Raw genomic sequence first — 14,257 nt, 5'->3', positions numbered from 1 at the left:
TTACTGTGTATGAACCATGCAACCATGCTCTTTAGATAAAAGAGAGAGAGATGCCAATTTATCTACATCATTATCAGATCATTATAAACACTTTCCTAGTTTTAATGATGACTACATAATAGATATGACGTCAAAAATCAAATGTTAGATAATATTAGCATAGTCGTAATGCTTCAAAAACTGCACTAATAATACTGTTCTTTTTTCATTTACAAAAGGCTGATTAACACACTCTGCAGCAAGTTTATGCTTTAACTTTATTCAAAGAAATCTTTAAAAAAACTTATGCACAGACTTGACGAGACATTGTTGATCTTCTTTTAAATAGTGCATAGTTATTCTACTAATTAAACATGAAAAGTAATCCTCTGAGGTATATGTACTTTTTATTCCAGATTACAGCTACTTCTGTTTTAAAAGAAGAAAAAAACAACCTCCCCCCACCAAAACACTGAATTTACACTTAAATGCTAACCATGTATTTAGTCCTTGAAAAGCAATGACCCAGTCATGAGGCTGAATGTACATGTACTGTGTCTGAAGGAACATATATGTTGTGATCCTGCCATAACACTTTTTTAAAGCACAGATTTGAATATAATACAATTGTGGCATGGGTCCCGAAATTTTGCATATATGTACTTTTCCCTTACATGACATTCTTTTTCTTAAAAGTACAAAAAGTAATATGTAAAAAGTTTGTTAAGTCCAATAGTCATGTGATATCAACAACAATCTCCTTTTCAGTGTTGTTGTGCAAAATATAAATTATTTTAAATTAAAGTCTGATACCTTTTGTAAAAACCAGAAAGAACCTATAATTCTCAACATATTTATTTCAAGAACAACTACAAGAAACTTGGCCAGCCTGATTCATCAAGCAGAGTAGTCTGGTTTCCAGCTTTGTATGCTCCATGCGTGAGAGAGCACATGTCAAAGTGGTAATCACATGATACAACAAAACTCCAGAAGTTGGCCTCAGAATAAATATAGAAAATTTTGTGCTCTTTCGTTTTTGTATTTTTATTACAACCAGTATACAAATTTTATTTAATTTTTTTCTATAATATTTGAAAATGACGGTTGTGAGATTGTGTTCTTGTGCGACTGCAATCAAAATCACTTATGGCGCTTGTACTTTTTATCTCTGTGAAATGTCACAACAGTGATATCAGTTTCTAAAAATAGCCATTCGGACAAGGCAAACCAGCGTAATGGCATTCAGTCTTCTTTTCTGTGTTATTATTCTTATTATTGTTCTTACTCAAAACCAAGTACCAGGCATTAAATTTGTTCAACTGAATATAGATGTGCATTCCAATATTTGGTTACATTGCTGGTTAAGCCTGCAGACTGTATAAATCATATAATCCAATTCGATGGATCTTCTAGAACAGTATAATACACAAATTCCTTGTATTTCATCACCGATAGATATACCCTGTATATTTTGAGATGAAAATTCCAAAGAAACTGCCCGTCTCCCCTCTTAAATATTGTTGATGAGGTATTTTTATATGTGATTCATGCTTTAACATATAAATAGAGAGGGATGTATACATGTAGGAAAGTGACTATTTTTTATATTTTGTTTAGCACATAAAATTACGCTCTGTTTAGTTGTTGTGATATTATGCATGTAGAACCTAGAAATGTTGCATACATATTCCATAAGTTTAAAAACAATGCATTAATGTTTGTGTTTTTTTTTGTATTATGCATTAGTGATTTTATTAAACAGTCCTGATTCTTATGTGTTACTGGTACAGTAATCGGTAATAAAATTAAGAAAATAAGGAGAGAACATTTATGTTTATTTCTATGTCTGATTTACAAACAAATCATAATTTTGAATGACAGTTTAGAAGATAAAAGAATGCATTATATTTTTAAGAATTATGGTTTTGAAAAGAGCATCACTGGTTGATTATATTTATACTACATGGATAATACATTTCCTTAATTAAAAATTATATACAATTACATTTTGTCAGGAAGTAAACTTGTATGTATGTATTGATGAAAACAGCAATAAAAAAACTGCTGTCACTAATGATGACAGCCACCCTTAAAATGATACACATTTTACACACAAATACTAGCTGAAAAGGAAACAAAGTAGATATAAATGAATATTAATCCTTTGAACACATTCATTTGGGACACATACATATATGTATAACTTTAATGTGTACACACAACAGCTTTACTCGACGTAGATTTGAAAACAATGCAAAAGAATGACAAAGTAATAAAATGTACAAAATTATTATTGTACACACTCATATATTATAGCAGAATACAAAAACATTACATAGTGAGGGAAGAGCAAATAAAACCAACTTTATATCTGCCTATATTTCATAAATTATGACATGTTTCTAAGCATCTCTCGGTGCTTTGTCAGTGATCTCATGGTCTATTTTTAGCAAAAAGTTGAATTCAGTACAAGTGCCAAACCAGCTCCGATTTCATCAATGCATTAGTTTTATCGTCTTTCAACAGATTAAAGACATAACGATTTTAATACTAGCAATTTCTGAAGAAATAATTTTCATATCGATTTCATGCAGGTATAACTCAAATTAACAACATTTAAGTTTGCCAGCCCATCTGCTAAGCAGCTATGCTTTAATGCCAACATATTGGCCTCTTGTGATGCTAGACTGGTTTTAATACTTTCCATATAATAAAAAAATATGGATTTCGAGCTGTTGGTGAAACAAAACATACATTAGATGAATCTAATCCACTGCGCGTTTGGATTGTTTCAACAAATATATTTATGGCAAGCACCCAAATGAGCCATACTGCAACATCCTAATATTCTGGTTAGAACTCGATAAAATTATATCATGATCAGCTCAGTTACGATTCATTTACGTAATTAATTTGAGCATCAAGTTGTGGAGAAAAATTCTTAGTGTTTTCCCGACTTTTGTCATTATTTTCAAAATTTTCATAATCGTGAAAAATTGTAATTTCTCTCGACTTTTTCTCCGATAGCATGGGAACCTTGTTTATAACATGTGACCTATAGTTGAATTCATGGATTTATTATATACAAATACAGTACTTAACAGATTATGGATTGTACTACAACATACATATAAGCTGTCAATATATAATTCTTTTTCAGACAAGTATATCTTCATTTAATCAAAAGCATATATTTTTGTTACTCCCACCCTCCTGCCGTATTTAAATTAAATGCATAATTTTCTTCAGCTAACTGACTTGCTTGGTTATAACACAGTTCAATCTATAGCATGATCAGGTTTTATGGACCCCTGTTATTGTCACAATTGCTTCTGGCAAAGTCAGTCATATTCCTCAACTGAAGAATTTGAACACAGTCACTATCTTGCATCTTTGTCAATTGTAAAGCATACTCTAAGCTTTGGACTGCTTCTCTACCTAAATGAGATTGTTTAACATTGGACTTAATCCCATCAAAGGCTTCAATCTTCACTTTAACGGAAAAAGTTTCTTGTTTCTTTGTATAGATGTCCAACATAAATGAACTCAAATTAACACTTTTACACCTTTTTGTCTTAATGACTGCAGCATCAATAAACAATGGGGTCATTTTTATAGGGAATGGATGACATTATTCACTGGTCAATTGATTGTGTCCAACAACACTGCCCAGCCACATGTACATGTTGGTGACATTTTTTTATTTTTATGTTTCATAAATTTCATAAATCATTGGCTAATAATTTGAAAAATTTGTAGCTCCTCTGCAAATGGCACTGATGATTAGCAATTTACTCAAATTAACTGATTTATAAATTTAGGTGAGAATCTGTCATCAGCCAACACACTGTTTGTTGCTTGGCTGTGTATCTCCTTTAAAGAACAAACATGTCAGATATTATTTGTGCAATGACTAATAGAGAATGCGTTGAAGACTAATAAAAAGACCTAATGTCTTTATTGTTCATGGAACAGTAATAAGATTAACACTTATGAGCTTACATATTTCAACAATAAACTAAGATCAAAGTTCTCAAAAGGACCCACCATTTGTTCAGATACTCATATTTCTAATGTTTATTTTGGCACAAAACATTCATTGGTGCAATTTTAAAATTTCAGGAGCCAAGCCACAATTGTTTTATATTCATATTCATATGCCATCTATGCCCAAAAATAATAATAAACTTTTTTTGCACTTTATTTTTTGTACATTTACAAAGAAAAAGATATTTTTTCATGTATGAGAAACATGTGTATAAAGTTTCAGAAGCGACTCCATGATCATCTTATATTCAAATTCATTATGATCTCTTCTCCAGAAGGATAAACTTTTTACAAGCTATTTTTTGTACTTAAAGAAGACAAATACTTTTCCATGTCAAAGAAAACAATTACACGACATTTCGGGAGTCATGCCACAATTGTGTTATATCCAAATTCATGATATAATCAAGAATACCATATCAGGATTAAAGATACCAATGGGTACCCAAATACTCATCCGCTGATAGTAACCTGGGTAATAAAATGGATAACCTAGCACACCTTAAAAAGAATGTTTCCAAGTTCAGACTGAGAAAAAGAATAACAATTACAGTTCAAGGCTTGTGTCATTTGTGATTTTTTTCATCGTCACAGGGCTTGTATTGTTGCTTACAGTTTACTTATCATACATGTACTATATATAACAATAAAAGGAATGACACTTCTCTCCTTACTCTCATGACTGATTTGTGAATCAATGCTGATATTGCAAGCTAGATTTTGCATCTAATAAATTTGGTACCGATGCTTAGTTTAGGCATTCTACTATGTGTGCCTATCGAAAGTTTAGCTTACTATTATACCTTTAAGGAGAGCTAGACCATTTCCCATTCTACCACTTCACACCGCCATTTCTCAAAGAAATTTTTAGACACAGGCCCAAGGCTGGTGACTTTCAAAAAGTCACAAGCCCTGAAGGAAATTCCACATGCCTGGACTACTATATGCCTAAAATTTCCCTTTTAGACATTATTTGTCACATATTGCTGCAACTGCTACTGACTGACATGATTGCACCCGCTTAATATGTGACATGCAACCAGATAAATGGAATACTACACCCATTTACTTAATTTTGTTTTATTATATATTAAATATATGAATGATCATTAAATTTTTTATAAAAATTCCTTATTTTCTATTTATATTATGTATATGAAACAGTTTTAAAAAACCCCAGAAAGGTTTCTTGAATGTGAAACCATGTCATCGATTCATTATATTTTGTTACCAGATACATCTCTCCTTGACAACTTGTGCACAAATGGGTCCAAAAACATATACCGCACAATAATGAGGGTGTAAGTTATCGAGTGACCTTAATAACATTATGAAATGATACCATCCTTGCATGACATTGAGAAAACCATAGGGAAGTGATGAGCAAACTGATCTGTTCAATTGCTGAATACTCATTTTAAAATCATGTTAGAAATTATTAAATTCCTCAATAAAGGGAATGTTTAGTTTGTGAAACAGTCGTCATCATCAAAAGTCAATATTTTTCATTGTTCTGTAATGAAATACTGATGCCATGATTTCACTGCAAGTAGAAGTGAAACTTCAACTCATCCATGAGAAATCTCCAAGTGCCAATTCAGAAATCACAAATTAACTACAAACATTGAAACTATATAGCTCCTCCAGAGGTTGGATTTGCATGCCTTTTAACTGTTCAATTAGTCAACCTGCTTTATTTGATACAAAAGACGTTGTTGTTGTAGGGTTTAACACCATTTTTCAGCACATGATAGGCTATACATGGCAGCCAGTATTATTGGTGGAGTAAGAACCCTGGATATCCCCGGAAAGAACCACCGACCCTCGATAAGCTACTGGCAAGCTTTCTCACATACCCACATTGGCCAAATCCAAGACTCGAACCCACGCAGACAGAGGTGAGATGGCAGTGATCCATAACAGACAGTGTTTTAAACCACTCGGGGCCCTCGATACAAAAGACGTAATTAATGCAGTAATAAAAGGAGAAGACAGCATTTAAATCAGTGCAACAATACAACAATTACTTATGCAAATTAGGCATCAAAACACCGTCGGCACTTAATTAGGTTCTCACATAAATGCTCGCGCACATAGTTGTTATGGCAGGCTGACATATTTCACGTTTTAATAAAACAGGGAAAATTATATTTATGATCATTATAATTAAACCACACTAAAAGATATGACTAAAACAAGCATTGCACTTGATAAAAAGAAACTATTTAATAGGTACTTATTTATTAAAGTACTGCCTCAACTAGGTGTTAGTGACAATTTCATTGATCAAAATTTCGTTTCATACTATTATTTATGGTGTACCAAGAATATTGTTTGGAAAGAATTTTAATAAAATATATTACTTCTTATTAAAAGTTGGTATTTTTATAATGTTGATTCAAATTTCCAGGTCATATCAACTGTTTACGATTATAAAATGAGCAATATATAAAGGTTTCAGTTACCAATTTTGACTGCAATTTTCTTCATGTTTAACAAATAAAGTCCAAGTTTTAGTATTTTGTAGTAAAAAAATTAATGGCATCCACGAAAAACCCAGCATCATAAGTGGGTTTGCAAGTTATCAGGGCAGGAGGCAGTGGTTTATGTAGCAGGCCAGTCTAAAGTGAAAATAAATAGCACCAGATATTGTTTTAAACAGGGTTTATTGATGTGACTGATGGATGTAATATGACTTAAAAATGTCAGGAGGGAGAGCTTTTGTTTAACTTAAGAACTGGCTACATCTGCATCTGGAAAAGGACAAATCAATAGCACTTTAAAGATTTTGAAATAAGAATTTGACGGGGATGTAATATAACAGTTATCATTTGTAGACTTTATGACTATTTGCAAAAATTACTGTAGACATTTTGACTAGTTAAAGTGAGTGTTATGCATATTAAATAATTTTACAATTTGCCTACTATTGTAATAACTAATAATCCACATGGATTTAGCCAATTCGTGACACATGTTATAATTGCATATCTGGGTATGTAGCAAAAATAAATGCAAGCTTTTATATAGTTTTCTGTAATTATGGCATGTAAGATATAGACTGTTCTTTTTATTCTCATATAAGACATTTTTTGCCACTTAAATTAATAATAATTATGCTTATACTTCTCTTGTGGGTTGGCACATGTGAACCTATAACAAAGCAGTTCAGGTTTACATTTAATACAAATTCCCTTTGACTGGGTACCCGGGTAACTGATCGCTAGGATCGATGGGTACCCAAAAGAAGTTTCCTGAACGTTTGGCACCTCTAATCAGGGTCACTCTGTGTGAACCACACTGCGAATCAGCCAGTTTTTTTTATTAGGTAGCCTATATTTTAAATGCAAATTTGTATAACTTACATGGTGCAAAGTTCAAACCACGATAGAATGGGCCCTATGTGCCAATCAAATTTAGCTTAACAGCCATTCATATCAAGCTCAATAACCCAGGTATGTAAACATTTGCCTAACTGAAAAAAGGCTAATGTTGTGTGATTTGTGTTATGACAATCACTTTAAGGATAAACAGTTAAAAAGAGTTGTATAATGCACAGAGTACAGTTTTATATGTGCGAATTCTAAACTAATTTGTTTGAGTTCTCTCGCATCACTGCTTTCAAAGTGCATGAATTCATACAAATTTTGCATGATTCACACAACAGCATGTCCTGGTAGCATCTTTGCTACTGTGGCTATCCTGGCAGGTTGAGTTCCACACAATGCAGTGGATATAAACCATTACATTATTACATTGCCAGTGTTTCCCTTTACACTCATTTGCGCTTCAAAAGATACCCACATTTTTTATTTGACCCCAAGTTTTGATATCAAAGTTTGTGTTTTTCACTCAGTCTGACCCCCATTTCTGTCAACAATGGGAATTTGAACTCCAATCTTGCACCCCAAGGGGATACACTGATTGCTGTGACTTTATTATTGGGAAAATAGAACTTAAACTGTCTACTATGAATTACATCAGTGATGACCACTATTCCTATCCATTATGGAAAAACACACTGGATCAGAGGTCTCACTAGGATTTTAAAACTAGGAGTTCAGGACTCCCACCAGGAAAAGTTGCAGTACCAATATGTATACTGGACATATCTGAAGTGGCTAAATGTCCAGATGAGAAGAACCAGTGGTTGTCATAGAGTTTAATTTTCCAAATTCTTTACACCACTGACATATAGCTCTTGTTTGTCCATTAAAGTCAGAGTGAATTTTGTAAATTCAAGGAAAGAACTTATTCCAAATACTAAGCCAGACATCACACACTTACACTTGGCAACTGTTCCATCAAAACTATCAGTTCTAGCAAAAACTTCAAACTTCAACACACTTCTGAATCTCATTACAATCTTCATCAATTTAAAGTTTAACCCCAAAACAAAGTTAAAGGAGACCAGAAACCAATGGAAATATAGAATAATAATAAAAGTACTATAGCAGAAAACCTTATTCTGAAGTATCATCTGCGACCGTAATGCCAATATTTAAATATTGGCCTATCTTCTAGGAGCTGAATTTCCGTGACCTCGTATGCAAAATTTCCACGCCTATTCGGTTACTTTCGGGATGTGACGTCATAGTAGCGACTCCAGCAGCCCAAGTGGAAGTTGCCAGAGTAAAAGACAATAACGTTTTGCGTTGCTTACGGGTGTAATGGAACATTAAGAAAAGCCTGTGGACATATTTGTTTTTTCTTTTCCGAAAGATAAAGGCATCATGAAAGAATAGGTGCATTATTACAAACGAGTCGATTTCAAAGCAACACCATACAGCACTATGTGCTCGTTACATTTCTCAAAGGAATGTTACAAGAGGGATCATGAAAAAATAGCAGCTCAAAGATACGTAAATGCTAGGCCTAGACTAAAAGTTGGCGCTGTTCCAGACATACCTTTGGACACTTTAAATCCTGGGAAAAGAGTTAAACGTGTGAGTTACGAAAATAGGCAGAAAGACGAGTAAGTGACCACAAAATGCAACAATCAATCCACATATCTTTTATCTAAAACAGCAGTGCTAAAAACAAATCTGATAGCCCGACACCCTGGGCCCCTTCTGGTTTTAGTTCCGGCCCATCCTGTATTCAAAGTGAGGTGCCCGTCAGGCTTGTCGAAACAAAAATTGTTTGCCTGAGGAAACTTTGATCGCGCTGGTGAAATGAGTAAATGTATTTTCAAGATGTTGACATACATGCCTTAACACGGCACAATCTAAATCAAATCACCACTGTCCTAGGTGAAAATTTAGATTTGATTTTAATCAAATGGAAGCTTTGCTAAAAAAAAGATTCTAAACCTGTCGTGTTTCGAGAAAACACAATTTTCAGTAATCTTATAAAAAATAATTTTAAAAAAATGCATTGTATACATGTAGTTTGCATAAACGGTAATCTGTATTAATTGGAACTGATATAAAACTATTCCTTGGGCAGTTTAAAAAGCAGCGATTAAAAAAAAAGGTCAAAGTTTCACATTAACTGTCTGACAATAGAACGGGGGGGGGGGGCTATGCCCCCCCCCCTTGCCCCAATGTGTGACCGCCCATTTGACGTGCCTTTTCTCGCTGTGATACGCCTTATTATTCCCCCATGACAAGCCCCTTTTGCATATTCTGGTCAGTTCTGGCTAAATTGCAAGATAGCTAAAGTTTTGATTTAAGTACGCAAACAATACAGCCGGTGTGACTAATGAACATACTCCTTATCCTTGCATTGATCTTGTGATCGGACATACTTCAAAGAAACCATGTTCGACAGTGTGTGTATGTGTAAGCATCAGCAATCAGCAATACCAAATAAACGATGCCTATTTTGTTGTTACTTACGATGCCATGGACTTCATTTTAACAGTTCAAATTTGCAGTCACAAGTTACCGTACATGTGGCAACTGTTTTTCTCAGTTTTATGCCCCACTTTTTTTCCTTAGGTTTAAGTCTTAATGCATGTAACACTGTTTGCTGAATAAAATATTTAATCAGAATTAGTTCTTTAGGGCCACATATACTGCATGGTATATTTTGTTTTATTCCTTGTAATTTAATCATGGTAATTAAACTTTTCATATACGGTAGAGGAATGTCAGGTGTTAACTGGCCGAGTTTCTTTGGCGGAAATGGAGATGCGATTTTGTTTGCAGAGAAAATTTCAACGTGATCATTCATTTAAGCTAATTGGTGACAATTTTATTCTTTTAATTATTTTTTTAATATAGTACTGTTGTAGTTGTTTAAAAAATCTGAAATTTACTTGAATAATGTTTAATCTTCAAGTTCTATTTACTGAAGAAGAAAAAAAAGAAGAAAAAAACTGTTGTATGATATTAATTATTTCGTCCAGTGCCGGGTTTAGACGTGTGTGCGTGTGATTTGAATTTTTAACGTAGCTTTAACAATTTTTCAGTCATATCGCTACGATGTCAGCAGTGTGGCAGTTTAGACTGTGGATTGCATACATTATGTTTAAAAATGGTTTGGGTTGGGTTTTTTTCTTCTGACAAATGAAAATTGACAGACATAATGTAATAATCGGGACTTCGCTGCGCAAAATTGAGAGATATTATGAGTTCGGGATGTAAATGAGGAAATACCCCCAAAATCGGGAGGTTTTTCTCCTGGCTTGAGAGTTGACAGGTATGAACTGTCCGGGCTTGTGGAATTTCATTCAGGACTTTAGTTTATTTAAGTCACCAGCCCGGGCCTGTGCCTAACAAATTTCTTTTAGCACTTACCAGTACAGTACATAAACTATTATATCAGACTGCAGATTCAACTTTTGAATGTGCAACCCAAATGTGGTCTCCTGTCTGCCTCGCTCGCCAATGTTTATGTTTGTATTCGAGGACTGGCTAGTATAGCGTCACGGTACCACGTGATCTGTCGTCTCATCAAAACTCGGAAAAACTCGGCAATTTACGGAATCGTGGTATCTTCCACACAATATAATCACTACCCGCTTATGATATTTAATTTATAAACATTGCAGTCGAATTAAAATCTGTAGAGAATTACATACGTAAAAGGAACATTTTGATTTCTAGTCTCCTTTAAAGAAAGGAAAAGTACCACTTCTACTCTAATACAAACAGCATTTTGTGTAAGTCTCAACATGGCTTGATTTTGAGGTCAAACTCAAATCGTATTCAGCTACAATAGGAATAATAAAAGCTAAAAGTTCTTCATACAGTACTCTTATAATGACCACATGTACATCTCTGAGTATTTCTTTCTCTGAATTCTGTCATTGCAAATATCAGTACATTTCCCCACCACTCATCAGCCAGTTGTTGTTGTTGTACTGGGGTTTAACGTCATTTTTCAGCACAAGATAGCCTATACATGGTGGCCAGTATTGATGGTGGAGGAAGAACCTGGGAAAACCCTGGAAAGAACCAGCGACCTACGAGAAGTTACAGGCAAGCTTTCTCACATACCTACATTAGCCGAGACTCGAACTGATGCAGAGATGATATGGCAGTGATCTGTAACGGTGAGCACTTTAGACAACTTGGCCACTTGGGGCCCCCACCACCAGTTGTTGTCATATTCTTTTCATGTACTCTTATAAAGACATCTAGGTCTTCTGTCCCTGAATTCAGCCATTAAAAATATCAGTACATTTTCCCCACCACTCCACAGCTAGTTGAAGTCTTTTAACTAGCCATTCAGCTATTACTGCATCAAGTTCTTTGAAGTACTTTTATAAGGACAAAATGTACATCTGGGGGCCATAAAGCTACTAAATTCAGCACAGCTAAATGATTAATTGATCAACTTATTTTCCCACTGATAAGGTGGTTATAGCAGGACTGGCAAGCCTTTGAATTTGCCACCCAGCCATTGCTTGCATATAGAGGACTCCTGAGTAAGTGATTTTCTGCATCCCAGACAAAAAGCTGCATCCAAATACTCGTGATTAAGCATTTATGAGACCTCTGTGGATGGATTAATTTCTACCAAATGGATTTTCCAAAATCAGCAATGCAAGTACTCTAATGTAATGATTTTATTTTTGCAATACTACTTTTTTGTTCTCTTAAGAATTTATTGAACATGTCTTGTTTTATACCTATATAATATGCACCTCTTGTTTAATGTGTTAGCAAGTATTACTTAAATATGTATTATCTTGAATATTATAGCTGCTTCTTGCTATTTTGTAGTAGGTATCTTTAGTTTAACAAATGCATACCTCTATACTATAGTATTTTGCACACCCTTCTGTTTGTTTACACTCACACCCCAATTGATTTTAAAAAGAAAATGCATCAATGATATAAAAAAATGCACAAAAGACAGTCTTTTTTTTTAATGCACAAAAGAGTCATTTCATTCATCAATTTATAACTTCTAACCTGATTTTCGCCAGGAGGTCCCAGACTCTATCAACTTGTTGGCATTTCCAATTTAACAGGAGTTTCTTTAGTAACTTGGTCACCTAGACCAGCAAGTTGTTCTCCACCTTTTCTTTTTTTTGTTTGACAGGCGGCGGAGACCAACGTTATTATGCACTGCTCGTGCTGAAGCTGTCTGCACTATGTATCTTCAGATGATCAGACCGCTGCTATAGGAATGTTGAGAAATTTTTTTTATAACATACATATATATGTATGTATGCATGTATGTTTGTATTCATAAATACCACTGTAAATATTATTAATAAAGTTCATCATACTAATCATGTTATAAGTAATGTTAAGTATTAACATGTATGTATGTATTCATAAATACCATTGTAAATGTTATTAATAATGTTCATCATAATAATCATGTTCTTCTTATAAGTAATGTAAAGTATTAATATGTAGATATGTATGTATGTCATAAAATCCATTATTACCATTGTAAATGTTATTAAATATGATTGAAGGTACTACCACTAGTAATAATAATAAATTAATATTTTTATTATTATTATTATTGTGTAGCTTATTTTCACATCTGAATACAGTTTGTGGTCTTTTTACAATTTATTTATCATTCACTCTACCTCACATTTTTGACATGACGTCTCTCTCTGTCTCTCTCCTAAATCTCTGCCATAACGACACATTTCTCCCATTCAAGCATCAGCAAGTTCCCAATGATATATGCCTTGCAAGATGGTTTTCAATGTTACTCTTAACATGCGGTGATGCTGCTTTACACGCATGCGTGGGTAATTCAAATCTGAGGTCAACAGCCGATGAATACACAGGTGTTCTGTTCTGACAGGAATTTATACTAAAAAAGTGTGTGTTCTAAAGGATTTAACACCGTGGATCATTAGAAGAGGGATTATACTTACCATGTGGATACAAAGGTTAGTCTAAATAAATTTATTAATTAATAGCGTGCAGTCCGATGATCCGAAGATACATAGTGCGAAAGGCTTCTGCACGAGTAGTGCATAATAACATTGGTCTCTGCCGCCAGTCAAAGAAAAAGAAAAAAGGTCGAAAACAACTTGCTGGTCTACTTGGTCACCATATTTGTATGGGCGAGCGTTTTCAAGCAGATGCCCTGTAGCTCATTGTCTTTCATAATCTCAATAATTATGTCAAGTTTATAGTTACATCTACTTGAACACATGTACTAACAATCTGAACCGTTTTATTTGTTCCTTTCTTACCACATTATTAAAACTAGACAGTGCAAATATTGGATTGTATACGACAGATTTTACTGAAATGAATTCAGAAGAGGACCAAGAAGTTTGTTTACATCGAAAGCCTCCATTCGGTTCGAAACGTTTTTAAAAGTGGGGGGCGGGGGTGCGGGCAAACAAACGGAAGGGTGTGATAATAAAGTAAAGGCGCATACCAACAACGTCAGACGCATTCCCTGACATTTTCATATTTTTAGATCGCCCTAAACACAAAATATCAGGGAATGAGTGTTACATTGTAGGTTCTACTATGATATTTTGCATAGGAATATCTTCTACATTAACTTCAACACCAATCGAATATTTCTGTTTGCAAATTAATCTGTAATAATGTACTTACATAAGTAAATAAATGTAAATTAGCTTAATTATGTTTCAAACTTCAACTTCGATTAAATATTGTTCTCCATCGCTGTTCAGATGCAAACAACATGTGCGATATATGAATCAAGATATTCCATTGGTTAAATATATGAAGATTGACTAATCACAGTTACTTTCTTATCATAATTTTCAATATTCTATATAAAGAGTTGGTAGACTCCGAAAGGTATCCAACTGACACGATCAACA

General features: G+C 33.9%; 1 protein-coding gene across 1 annotated transcript in view; it reads right to left on the bottom strand.

Annotated features, from left to right (window-relative positions):
• The window catches only part of LOC149802728 (uncharacterized), a 32,990-nt gene extending 18,878 nt beyond the window's left edge, over positions 1-14,112 (bottom strand). Inside the window, exon 1 of the mRNA XM_089952134.1 lies at positions 14,025-14,112. The gene's annotated coding sequence lies outside the window, so the exon portion shown is untranslated. The remainder of the gene's footprint in view (positions 1-14,024) is intronic.
• Between the last annotated feature and the right edge of the window lie 145 nt (positions 14,113-14,257).

The sequence above is a fragment of the Sinohyriopsis cumingii genome, chromosome 3 (assembly GCF_028554795.1).
Source record: "Sinohyriopsis cumingii isolate HCF-2022 chromosome 3, ASM2855479v2, whole genome shotgun sequence".
NCBI classification, from domain to species: Eukaryota; Metazoa; Mollusca; class Bivalvia; order Unionida; family Unionidae; genus Sinohyriopsis; species Sinohyriopsis cumingii.
Note: the sequence above shows the minus strand (reverse complement) of the source record. Positions and strands in the feature narration are given on the sequence as shown.